Source organism: Bidens hawaiensis, unplaced genomic scaffold (assembly GCF_021521415.1).
Source record: "Bidens hawaiensis isolate Kalapana, Puna unplaced genomic scaffold, B.hawaiensis_p1.1 tig00081579_1, whole genome shotgun sequence".
NCBI lineage: Eukaryota > Viridiplantae > Streptophyta > Magnoliopsida > Asterales > Asteraceae > Bidens > Bidens hawaiensis.
This window is the reverse complement of record NW_027503813.1, coordinates 27,362-36,125: the sequence shown is the minus strand read 5'-3', so window position 1 is coordinate 36,125 and position 8,764 is coordinate 27,362. Positions and strand designations below refer to the sequence as shown.

The 8,764-nt window shown below is 33.3% G+C and overlaps 1 pseudogene; it reads right to left on the bottom strand.

The window, feature by feature from the left end:
• Positions 1 to 2,497: 2,497 nt before the first annotated feature.
• On the bottom strand, positions 2,498 to 3,918 carry LOC143607362 (putative polyamine transporter At3g13620 pseudogene; annotated as a pseudogene).
• Positions 3,919 to 8,764: the final 4,846 nt, after the last annotated feature.

Below are 8,764 nucleotides of genomic sequence, written 5' to 3'. Positions count from 1 at the left end.
AAAACGGTGGCAAAGAAACGTTGTCACCGTGATATTTTTCATTTTGTTTAGACGTTGGGTCCGGTGGGGTCATGGTTGGTGGTGAGTTGACTGAGTGGCTCATGGTTGGTGGTTAGTCAAGGCTGACAGGGTTGGCTGGGTTGTATGTAGTGTAGGTTTGTTTAGATGAAGTCATTATCGGTCAACCTGAAGTTTGTACAAGTTTTATATATTTTACTATATATATCATAATTTTATATCTTTAGAACATCACAATGAGCTTCAAAACTGGCTTTACTAATAATAAGTAATCATATGTGTCCATCTTGTCAACATTTTGTCTCACAAAGTTATAGTAAAATCCATCTTTAAAAACGTCCTAAAATGCACTGTCTTTACTCAAAATACTTGAAAAATGAACGTTTTTGTATAAAATATGTCTATCATGCCTTCTTTTCTACATATTTTAACCTCTCTCTTTATATTGTCTCCTCTATCTTCAACGCTTCTGAATAATGATAATAAATAGTTGGTACAATTTATTTTAATTTTATTATTTTTTTTACGCTTGTTACCTTTATTTATTCATAACTTATTTTGGTACACCAAATTTTGACCCAAACCGAATTAGTACTTTTTTATATTTTGATTAAAACTCGTTATGACTGGTTATGTGATCCAACCGCCTGTTTTAACTTACCTAAGTTTACAAGGGAATCGAATTCATATGCACAAGTGACAAAAGGTAGCATCAATGATACCATGGGTTGAATAAATTCTCGTTACAATTGTTGGTTTGGAACTTGTGATTAGAAGCATTTTGATATGATTCTATGCATAATTGAAACTTTAAAAAGAAGGAATATATTCTTAGATGCACCAGTAGCTTGTTGATGACCTTATGTATGGATATTGTCTGAAATCGAACCTGTCTTGTCTTTGGGATTATGTTATTCTAGTACAATTGGATATATAAATATGTATGTGTGGTGTAGGCATTTCAAAGTTGTGGACTACGAATTTGTCACGCCTACCAAATCAAAATAATTATTAATCAACAAGATTGGTCTTTAAAGAATAAACTTTACCACAACATGGAGGTACAAGTTGTCTAACCAAGTGATTCAAAAGCATTTCTCAATACATATTACTTTTGAAAGAATATCATATAATCTTATTATTTTCCAACTCTTTTGTCTAATTTTATGAGGATTTGAATATCCTTGCTTGAGGTTCTTCTTAGGGAGACTGACTGGTTTAGGAATTAGTTTTCATTGTAAAGAACATTAGATGTTGAACCGTTCGGATGCTAAAGTCTATTATGTGTAGACAAAATCAACAAGTATCAACACGTGTATGTTATGTGTGTATCACATGTAGTGTTGTAGAGATCAGAAAGTAAAATTTACAATATTAACCAAATAGCAATTAATTGATAAGCAGTCGGTGGCATACCGACTAACAATTAATTGGATATTAATCGACCCCTAGACGGAGTTTTTTACCATCACGATCACATGCATATCCAAAATATTGTGTAGAGTGTTGAGAATATATAGAGTTCTAACTTCTACGGTAGGACTTAGGCGTTTGGAAGAGGGGATTATTCATGTCAACATTTATTTGTCCTCTCTCCAAGTGGACCAATTGGATTAAATCTCTATACAGGGTCAAGTGGTCAACATTCAACAAGAATGGTGTGGATGGACTAAAAACTTTAATGGGCCTTATTGGTAAAGCTTAACCCACTAGTCCGGACCAAACTAGGAATTGTCTATAATGGGCCTTACTTAAACTGTGTAAAAGCTGTTATCAAAGAGACAAAGATGTTGGATTTTGTAGCTTGTAAGCCTTGTACAAGCTAAAACATAACACCTAAAAATATCAAACTATTCCGTCAATTGAAAACTTATTTAATCAATTTGAAATATTGAACTTAACTTTGTTTATATTTCTGAGATAAAGTTCCAATGACTTGTTAATAAAAATGCAAAGTACTTGTCGTTTTTCCTTTTGCCATGGAAGGATTGATGTAGGTTTAAAGTGTAATTGTTATTGGGGTTGTTGTGTTGACTAGTGTCTTGTTAGTCTAATTGTTTTATACTTGTCATTTTTTCTTTTATAAATTTCTTTTTATTGGCCGTTCAAAAAAAAAATACACAAAATACTATTAACTTCGAAAACTACATATAAATAAAATAAAACACTAAAATTTCTATACAGTAGAATTAAAACAATATAAGGTCAACTAATTGATCCACTATTCTCGATAAGTTAGTTATCCAATGTAAAATCTATTAAAGACTGACCACATAAAATAGATTAAAAAGTTTTACCGATTAAAAGATATACACAATGAAACATAATAAAAACTTGTATTAGCTAGATAATTATTTTCATTAACATATATACACATTGAAATTGAAATAGAAGATAAACAGGCAATAAAAAAAGCTATAAACATATAAATCTTTTCCCTAAAATCATTTACAAATAAAAAGAACATAATCAAACCAATCTACTCTTCTTCACCAACTTCAATTTCATCACCATTCTTAAAACTAAACAACTTCTTTGACTTAAAAAACTTCATTAGAAAATACCATAAAACACCAACAACCGTCAATACCCCGCTAATCAAGTACACAATCTTCGTAGCAATGACCATAATAACCACCAAGAAAGCCGCGGGTACCAAACACATCGCCACCATTGCCCACCACGTTCCCGGGCACCTTAAACGGCCGCTTCAAGTTCGGAAACTTAACCCGAAGCCAAATAAACGAAGCCAACTCCAACAACATCCCCAAACTATACAAAAAGTTGGCAGAAGATATCACATCCGTAAACTGCATGAACGAAAAACTTATAGCAATCAAACTAGACACCAATATCCCAACCCAAGGAGTATCGAACCACTTCGACCGAGCCTCGAAAAACCTCGGTAGAAACCCTAAACCCGCCATTCCTAGTATCTGAAACGAGCAACTACTCAACAAAGCCTCAAACAACCCAATCGCGGACAACACCGCCCCGATTTCAATCCAAATTTTCAACCATTTGCCCGCGATCAACTCGGCTGCTACCGCCATGTATCCACTCTCCCATGCATTCTGGTCCAATGCAACCGCACCCGTGACAGCTAAAAGTGGAACCATATATGAAACACACGTTAAAATAACCGCGTTAAACAACGCTAACGGGAAAGTCCTTTTCGGGTTTTCGACCTCACCCGCCATCGTACTCACAGTGTCCCAAAAGTTTAAGTTCCAAAACAATGTGTTTAGAAACAAATTCCAGTCTTTTGTAACACCCTTTTGTCCCATACTGAGCCACCTATGCGGTTTAATCTTCGGGACCAGCGATCGCGGACATGATACCGAACGGGGCGAGTGAGACGACCCCGAGAGCGATCGCGGCGTACCCGACGATATTCAAACCGGTAAAGTTAACAAAGGAGAGGACAACATTAGCAGCTAATAGTGCACCGGTTCTTGGTAACTCGGATTTAAATATCGGAAACAATTTTTCTAAATAGTCAATGCATAATATTGGGAAAGCAGCGAGATTAATAACACCAGTGAGAAACTTCCACGTGCCCATTAACGATCCGAAGAATGGGCCGAAGGCCTTGTGGGCCCAGATGATGTAGCCACCGTTACCGGGTAAAGTGGTGGAGAGTTCCGCGGTGACTAGAGCCTCCGGGACGCTCCATATGAATGGGAAGATTAAGAACCCGAGGATCGCAAGGACGGGGCCCGCGCCTTGACCACGGGCTCTTCGCCGTAGGGCCCTCCCGCGACTTCGAAGTAGATTAGGAAGACTAGGGGGATGAGGGTGAGTTTCTTGTGGGTGTTTTTGGTGGTGGTGGATGGGGTTGGTTATTGGGAGGGTGTCGGTGGTGGTGGTGGTGGTGGTGGCGGCGGCAGACGGCAGCATCATCGACAAGGTTGAGAGATTGAGAATGTGTTTATGGGAGGTTTATGGTTTAAGTTTAAGAATGTTTTTGAGGATTGTTGTTTTATAGAGGTCAAAGAATGTGTTGTGTACAAGCTGGGATACCTTGCGAGATTTTCTCAATGTGTTGAAGAGGTTTTAAGTTTGAATTTTTAGTTAAGAGTTATCTATTTTTTTAATTATAGTAATAATTTATGTAACTTTTTAGATTACTTAAAAAAAATTTAAGTTTAATAAAATTTATATGTCCAAAGTACATTGGTAGAGGGGGTTGGTTAGTTCATACGGGAAAAGTTAACGTACAAATGAAATTAACGTGTTAAACTTGAGAATCAAGTAGAGTAATTAGGTAATTACATCATAGAGTAATGTTTAACGTGTTAAACTTGAGAATCAAGTAGAGTAATTAGGTAATTACATCATAGAGTAATGTTTGTGGTAATTACTCTATGATGTAATTACCTAATTACTCTACTTGATTCTCAAGTTTTAACACGTTAATTTCATTTATATTTGATCCAAAACCCTAGTTAATATTTTGGTTTACTTAAATTGCAAGGAAGTTAAATGTAGTTGATTGTTTTATGGTTACTTCATTAAAAAGTAAAACACATAATTGTGTTTCATCATGATTTCTATAGAAATTAGAATATATATTTTAGTTTAAATTAAATATTTGTTTTGAACGTAGGCACGAAGTTTTTTTTCTTTCAACATAAACATTAAAATTAAAGTGTTATTTAAAGTGTTTTATATTAAAATTAAAGGTTGCAAAAACATAACAACAAAATTATGTGTTGTTAGTTGTACGCATCAAGTTTTTGCATTTTTTTAAACAAAATTATTAGTTTTTTATATATTATTATCATTATCATTATCATTATCATACATTTAAAGTTTATATATTCTTATTAATTAATAATTTTGTTTATCTTAAATTATTTATTTATTTAAATCATTTTAAAACAATAATTTTTTTATGTTTTATAACTTTATTATTGTTATTATTATTAGTGTTTATATATTTAATTTTTTTTAACAATGAACGTACCCATTTTCTGTTATTTATTGTTGAAATGGGTTGCATTTTTCGAATGATAACTTTCATTAATTTTAATTATTTCTTGTATTATTTTAGATGCCAATTTTTAATGTTTTTATTATTTATTATAATAAATTAATTAAGTTGGAGAATATTTGTTAAAAATATATGACTAGTGTTTAAGTATCATGTAAAAGAATTGTTTTACTTTCAGGACTTTGATCGAGCTGCGATTGAATGGGAAGACGGTTCATACAAAGTTTTCACTTGTTTTGAGGTTGAACACTCTGTGTTGTTGAGAGGGTTGGATAGTTTGAAGACTGAGAATCCAACAAAGCTAAAAGTACATATGGAGTTTAAAGACAAAATTAGTGCAAGGGTTAACAGATTGTTAGAAGGTTTGAACATCAAGTCAGATTTTTGATATAATGATGGTGACAACTTTTGTATGAATATATGAATTTAATGCTTAATAATTATAACGTTAAATGCAATACTTTATGTATATAGGTATTTGATTACAATAAATTGTGAGTTTGGTTATAATAATTCAGAATAATTGGAAGGTATAGAAGTGTAAGATATCTGATGTTAGACTGTCGCTATCTAGTCAAAAACAAGTAAATCAGTGTCCTAATCACCTTAAGCTAGTCAGGGTAAGTAGGGTGTTGAACCACGAGGAGTATGTGGTCAGTGTGCAGTGAAATCGATTCCTAAGATTATGAAGTGAATTCTATCAAAGTGCTGATCACACTAGCAAACAATTTAGTTGTATAAGAAACGAACAAGTACTCAAGATTCAGTCAATCAAATACAGCAAATCACACCCGGGAATCCAAGTAAGCAATCAAACAGCAATCTCATGCAACTTAACAGATTAACTATCTTGTGTCAACTACAGACTGACTAACCGGTTAAACCTTAGGCATCCACGCTCGCTAACACACGACACTGGTTATCAAACGGTCCCTGCCTGTGTGACTCAACTAAAGGCAAACGTATACTTTATTGCAATTAACAGGTCAAACAATCCTATGAGCAATTATTATAGCAATCGACAAACTAATCGTTCTGATCGAAATAAATCTAAACCGACTGATTGTACGAACATACTAAACATCAATACTCATAGATTAACATCAAAACAATTACAATTAGTTGTTCTATACATGAGAAATAAACTGAAAGATTACAAACTATACATCCCGGGTATAACTCGAAGGATCTAGCCGCGTCTCGGCATCTCTCGGTCTTCGATTATGATGATTTGGATCATATCTATGGCCTTGAGATGAATGGAAGTGATGGTGGGCAGCTATTCTCCTCCAAAAATGCTCTGGAAACTGAATGGAATCGATTAGGGTTGTCAAAACATGTTTTAAACAAAAACCCTAACTTTCCCGTTTTTGGGAACCATCGCGCAGCGCCATGGTCTAGGAAACGCGATGGTCCAAAATAACTTCATATTTGGATTCCTCTCATCGAGAAACCCAAAATTCATATATTATGGGTCCGTAACTCATTTTCTAGCCCAGGATATGCTCGTTTTACTTCCTGGTCGCTTTTTGTAAACCCATCTTGTTCAGTTTTAGCATCGGCTTTAGGTTTCTCATCCAAAACTCCTCCCGAATCCTTCCAACACTTCCTAAGACTTCAATTTATGCTCCAGTATTCCCGAGATATCATTCCATGCTCTTACAAGTCTCCAATTTAGCATATTTAACGATAAATGACCTGAAATACAAAAGCACGTATGAAGTACCAAAGTTCTAACAATATACTAAACAAAACTACATAATTAACACACTAATATATATACAAAATACCCGAACATCAATATCTATATTTACTTATTAAGCATATTGGATATTCAATATATTAATTTAACAAAATTCGGTGAGACGTGCTAAAATTTAATGTGCTATCTCATCTGGGAACGTTGCACTTCAACTTCAGGCGACTGATGTTCTGGTATTTTGTATATATATTAGTGTGTTAATTATGTAGTTCTGTTTAGTATATTGTTAGAACTTTGGTACTTCATACGTGCTTTTGTATTTCAGGTCATTGGTCATTAAAGATGCTAAATTGGAGACTTGTACGAGCATGGAATGATATCTCGGGAAGACCGAAGCATAAATTGAAGTCTTAGGAAGTGTTATAAGGATTCGGGAAGAGTTTGGATGAGAAACCTAAAGCCAATGCTAAAACTGAATAAGATGGGTTCACAAAAAGCGACCAGGAAGTAAAACGAACATATCCTGGGCTAGAAAATTGCATGGGTGATCTAATTAAAACACTTTTGAAAGTTTATTATTTTGTGACATTTTTCATTTATTGAATTAACTGGACATTCATCAGATTTAACATCTTATAATTATCTGCATTTAGTTTTACTTAAACAAACAAAACAATACAAATTCTGATATATATCATTAAATTAATAAAATAACTTTCCGTCCAATACGTACTCATATCAACAGTAAATAATTATTATAAAAATAAAGATTGTTACCTCGTTTTCTAAAAGTTTATTTTTTGAAGAAAACAATAACTTAACATCTAGGTATAGGATAATTTAAAACAGATCTCAACATAGCGTTTGTAGTCCAACGGTTAGGATAATTGTCTTTCAAGCAATAGACCCATGTTCGACTCCCGGCAAACTCATATGTTTTTTGGTAACTACTTTTCATTATTTTCCTTTTGTCTAAACGAACAATAATTGATAAAATTGGGCAACATCCATAACAACAAGAAGAAATGCCATTGCCGAATTACCACCTCAATATCATCCAAAACAATAGAATGACTTACCCGTCTTAACATCATACAAAACGATAAAACATAACAATAATAAAACATTAATGAAAACGATAAGACGTATAACCTGGAGTAGGCATATATACTTCTGTTAAGACATTTGATAAAACCCAAATTAAGAGATGTACAAGAAAAGACAAGACACTTGAGACCCAAAGAGGTGTTACAAAGCAACTTTGTGTTAAAACTCTGCCTTGTAGAATTTGGGCATCATACCATTTGTGTACAATATTTCACATGCTTGTGGTTGGCAAAGATGTTCTTGTTACCAGCAACGTTGGTTTTAGATACAAAGCTATTGCATTTTTTAAGAAATAGATAAAATTTTATATGGATATATAGGTATTTAATTTTAAATAACAACTATATCTTGGTAGTCAATCTAAACCATATTTTGGATCCTATGAAACTGTAGATTATATCAAAATGTATAATACTCTTTTTATTTAATCTCAAATTAAATAAAATTTATTTTCCAATTAGTTTGTTAAACTTTAGGTAATTGACTATAGCCTTATTGGAAATAAAGAGATGAAAAGGAGGAGATGAAGCTTAAGAATCAGGATTGAGGAGAAGGTCAAAATAAAAGGACTTTAGTGATTAGTGGCAATCATACGTCGAAATCTTAAATCTCATATTAGATGCCATATTTAAGTGAAAAGTTTTTTACTAACTTGATCATGAATAATTTTATATATATGACTTACAAAAATAATTATTTTTGAGACTTCGTTTTACCATGTGAGAGCTTCACAACGAACCAAAAGCATGTGAGTGTAGTTGGGTGCCAAGCTAATACGAATCTATGATACCACCACTCGTGCGTGAAAAATAGTGTCTTGAAAAAGAAAAGATGAACAAGACCTAACTACTCTACATACTAAAATGGTTATTATAATAAATAAACAAATATATAAGTTTGTGAAAATGTAAGGACGTTTGTGGGATAGAATGATTATTAGA